Genomic DNA, 5,096 nt, shown 5'->3' on the forward strand with positions numbered 1-5,096 from the left:
TCGCCGCCAGCGTTTTCCGGTAAACATTATGGTTATAAAGGGAAAATCAGACATCCACCCATTCGTAGCAATTGCTACAAAGGAAACCCATACGGGTTCCTCAAAGGAAAGCCTCATAGTTGAAGAAAAATTCGTCCTAGTCCGGGACTCGAACCCGGGACCACCGCCTTTCCGGGGCAGCCGCTCTACCATCTGAGCTAACCAGGCGGCTAGCAGATGGCAGGGCGAAGTCGAATTTGTCGACAACACGAAGCAAAGGCATGAGTTGACGTAGTAGTTCTGCGGAAACCCGCAAGGTGGAGAGAAGTAATGAATAAAGGGAAAATCAGACATCCACCCGTTCGTAGCAACGTCAAACTCATGCCTTTGCTTCGTGTTGTCGACAAATTCGACTTCGCCCTGCCATCTGCTAGCCGCCTGGTTAGCTCAGATGGTAGAGCGGCTGCCCCGGAAAGGCGGTGGTCCCGGGTTCGAGTCCCGGACCAGGACGAATTTTTCTTCAACTATGAGGCTTTCCTTTGAGGAACCCGTATGGGTTTCCTTTGTAGCAATTACTACGAACGGGTGGATGTCTGATTTTCCCTTTATTCATTACTTCTCTCCACCTTGCGGGTTTCCGCAGAACTACTACGTCACATTATGGTTATATAGGCTGCAGTTGCCAGGAGGCGTGAGAAGCGAGCATTGAATGTTATCGCGTACCACTCTTAAAGGCCAAGCTTAATTAAGCGTCCTCCAAACTTTTGTCTGCTCTTTTTAGCGTATCTATGACGGTTGCAAAATGAGCGTACTAGCGGGTAGTCACTGCCTAGTTCTGTCCTCTCTTGTTTGTGCTTCGCACATATATTTTTTCTTTCCTTTCTTTTTTTTTTTTTGCCATGGCACTGACGATTTACTACGGTGGCAAGAAGAGCTATGCGCCCAGCGATGGCTCTCACACACGCCGACGCGCGCCGCATGACACATAACGGGCCCTTCGGAACAAATTGCGGCCAGCCTCGGTGTTTCCCCCTCAATAGCTGAGCGGCGATTCGTTTGTCTGGCGTGAGGCGAGAATAGAGAGAGAGAGAGAGCGGAAGCGCCGGGAAGCCTGTGGGAGAGGGGCCTCGCCTGCGTGCCCAGAAACACTCATCCATGGTTTCCTGGGTCGCTTCGTTAGGCCCTCTCCAGACACCTGTCTAACCTAATCGGTGCAGTGCTGTGGACGGTATATGCTGTTCTCGGCGATTTTTCTTTGCTGTTGTTTTGGTTAGGAGGTTGGGGTAGGTTTCAAGCCTACTATGGTTAAGAGGAGCGATGAAATAAGCAGTGTGTGTGTGTGAGAGAGAGAGAGAGAGACAGACAGACAGAGAGAGAGAGAAAGACGCACTGTGTTTTGCCACTTTTCTGTAGAATCTGTTTACTGCTAATCCTGTAGTAAAATAAACTCTGGAAAGACTCTAATAATATAAGTCAACAAATATTACACCGCATATGGCACGTCCCGCGTCGGCTTCTGCTGGCTGTGTCGTTGTGATGCTTGCTCCGGTATTCTTGCATTGCAGTAGAAGCTGTGCCAGGGTGTCTGGCACGTAGCAATGTGGACAGGTGTAGCTGCATAGCGTCGGTTAGCAAGGATGCCTTAAAATATCGTGGGTAAAATGTCGTATTGCTTTCGAGTGGCCTGTAGTCGGCGCCTTCGTGTCTCGTTAGTTTCGAAGACACTGACTGCAAAAAAAAAAAAAAAAAAATAGAACGAAACGTGAAACAGCATCCAGTTTCTTTCAATGTTCCCCATTTTCTTCGTTCACCCATTCCGACTCGTTAAACTTGTCCAACTCGTTCAAACCGCCACCCCTAAGTAGTTCGCCAAGCCGACTCCCCCCCTCCGCTTCCTGGAGTTGCACACAGCCTCCGGGATCGGTCTACTTTACATGGCGAGAAATCGACCAAACAGACACGCAAAATAGGGAGCAGGTAGGCATAGAGAGCACTGAAATGGTGAACGCATTTTGCCCTTTAAGTGGGCTATTTTGTTGTGATGAGGATAGTTTTGTGTAGTTTATAGCGCACGAAAAGACGAAGACACAGAAAGACTTGGTAAACACAAGCGCTTGCTTGCAACAGTGTTTATTTCGAATCAAGGGACTGTAGGTATTGAGCTGCCGCTTCTTCTGCCATTGCGTGATTCTGCAGAAAACATATCCGGTCACCGGCGCGTCATTGTAAGTCTCACGCAGATTACTATATATGCTAATTCGTCAGAATGTCCACGGTTGTGTTCGTTTTCTCGTAGAAGAAAGACACTCTCGCCGCCACATCTGGGCTTGACCCGTATGGAAGCGGTTTTATACCGACAACTTCAGACGGGGTCGTTATTCACCCCGGGACTGATGAGGCACGTGTGTCCGAGTGTTTATGTAAGTTACCTGTATTGTGTGTGCCGAAAAGAAAGAGCCACTGCAGTTTACATCCTTTCGGACTGTGCCAAGAATCCACACGAAGCTAAAGCAATGGCAACGATCCCACCGCGGCTCGAGGCCGCGACGAGGTGCTACGATCAAGTGGTCCAAGCCCAGGCCGTCCAGCAGATCTTGGCGGCCCTCGAAAGTCAACGACCGAGCGAAACCGGAGGGAGGCTGCCACCCCAAAAAGGGGCAAGTGCGGCCGACCAAAGGGAGTAGTGCGGCCACGTGTGGAGTAGAGGCGCCACACGTCGGGAAGACGTCATGGCTGCGTCACGGTGACGCCTCCCTTACAAGGGATGGCTAATCGTTCTGCAGGCATGCCTGATATAGTTGCTTCGCTCGCTCGCACTCTCGAGAAATCTCTCCCCCTCGCCGCACGTCACGGCCAATCAACCGGTCTTAGGGAAACGCCATTACCAACCGACGCTCGCGAAAAGCAACTACAGCAGCAAACACGCTCTCGTTTAATATACCTACGTAGGAATGTGTGGCACCGGAGAACCGCGCCAACAACGTAATGTAACACGGTGACGACAAGAAGGAAACAAGTGCGCCACTGACTAACAACTAAAATTTGCAGACGGAAGCACGAACTTCTGTGTTCTGTGATAACGAATAATAATAATATAATAATAATAATAATAATAATAATAATAATAATAATAATTAATAATAATGGCAGTTTTGTCTCAAGGAGAAGAATTCGAACGCATAACACAAGGTTTCGCGTTTGGATGAAGGCGTCTCGGAAAGCTGGCATAAAGGTGGAAGACCACCAGGAGCGTTGCAGGCGTCGCTGCTGGATGGTGCATGAGAAGGGAACGAAAAAGAAAACCATCGGCACATTTGTGAGCTCCCAAAGAAAGGACTCGGTAGATTTGGCTAGGGTGTTCCCTGTCCCCTCCGCCCAGACCAGTGTATGTGCCACGCTGTGGCTTGCACACATCAACCAAATGTGTGTGCCCATCACCCACATGTGCGTGCGCATCATCCACATGTGTGCGCGCATCAACCACACGTGGGCGCACGTCAACGTCAACCACATGTGTGCGCGCTACACCCATTTCGGCAGCGGAAGCCAGCACTCTGTCCTGCAGCTCCAATAAAACCGTTTAAGCCGACCATGATGGTGAGTCCACTTGGCTTCGTCCCTTTTTTTTTTACAGCGTACCCCGCTGAGCATATATGGAGATCACGTGACACCCCTCTACGCGCGTGCCGCGCATGCGCACAGATATCGTGACAGCACGACGGCGGCTTCGCGAATGTGCCACGAACGTATACTTATACGTATTACTGCGTTTACTTAGAAATAGCAAGTAAACGTGAAACTCAAATGCGGCAGCGTATCTAAAATATCTTCTTCTTCGAGTGCTGCGTTTGTCGGAGAGATATGTATATCTCGTTCCTTTCTCTGATGAGCCAATTGACGTCGTGCTCGCGTAGAAGTTGCAAGATACTGAGTATAGCCATAGCCTCTATGGGGTGGTGCGCACATATTTGTGACTTGCCGATTTTGACCCTGTGATTCTCGGTCAAATGTTGGCTACGTCGTGACATCGCTGGGAAGGCTACGTTCTCTCAAAAAAAAAAAAGAAATGAACTTGTTCCCTCTGACGTCCTTTATTTGTACCTTTACGGCAGCCAAGCAGCCGTAAAGGCGTTAATGTGGAAATGACCTAGTCTTAATGCGGCAATCTGGAGAAAAAAGAAAGATAGTAGGCGACCCTAATCTTTGACTTAGGCGTCTCTTTGCGGCACTCGCACATCGGCGTTGGTTTTCTTTAGGATAACTTTAGGCCTAGGCAGCGCACCAACCGAACTCGGAGGCGACTGTTTCCCATTACTTAGCGGGTAAATATTATGCCACCTTCTTTTCTGTGACGTCGTTAGTGACGCCAATACTTCCGCTTTCTACTTCTGGGGTTCCAGGAATTTCCCCAAAGTCCTGCTCACGTGGCGTGTCTCTGAAGTCTATAATTCTGTGCTTTGCGGTAATCAGTGATTCCCAATCAATTATACTCATTCCAGACACTTCTGTAACTCGACTTGTAGCAAAACTTAAGCTAGGATATAATATCTATGATGAAACCCATGAATGTTGTACAGTGCAATTTTTCCTTTATTTTTTATCTATTTTTAATTGCGTCCCCGGTCGTCTCAGGTGAACCAGAAATGCTGCGCAAGAAAGAAGAGTGTCACTCGATGCTTGTGCTGCTAAAGAAAAAAAGGAAGACCAGCAGGGTTCTGCAAACTTGTAGAGTCACAACTCAGCTTCCAACGAAGCTGTTTCTGAATTTCAAGCATGTGACCAACTCTTAGCCACGTCCAAATAAGACCAAATCGCACTCCCTGTGGTTGCTCACTGTGATGAGTAAGAGGTGTCGGGTTCGATTCCTCGCTGCGATGGCAGAACTACGATAAGATTACGGAATTAAAACAAAAGTGGATTCTGCATTATTTAGGTGCCCATTAAACAACACTAGGTGGCCGAGATTTTTCTTCAGTCTTCCACAATGGCTTCTATAATAGCCCGAATATCGCTTTGGGATGTTAAACCCGTTGAGGTGTCTTATTTTTTACCTGGGCGCAATCTCAATTAAGAGAGCTGGGGGAAAAGTTTGCTTATTCAGTCATTTGCTTATTTCG

General features: G+C 48.4%; 1 non-coding gene across 1 annotated transcript; it reads left to right on the top strand.

Annotated features, from left to right (window-relative positions):
* The first annotated feature begins 415 nt into the window (after positions 1 to 415).
* On the top strand, positions 416 to 490 carry TRNAS-GGA (transfer RNA serine (anticodon GGA)). The gene has a single exon. It is a non-coding gene; the product is annotated as a tRNA-Ser (tRNA).
* The last annotated feature ends 4,606 nt before the right edge of the window (positions 491 to 5,096 follow it).

This window comes from Dermacentor andersoni, chromosome 9 (genome assembly GCF_023375885.2).
Source record: "Dermacentor andersoni chromosome 9, qqDerAnde1_hic_scaffold, whole genome shotgun sequence".
In the NCBI taxonomy this organism is placed as follows: domain Eukaryota; kingdom Metazoa; phylum Arthropoda; class Arachnida; order Ixodida; family Ixodidae; genus Dermacentor; species Dermacentor andersoni.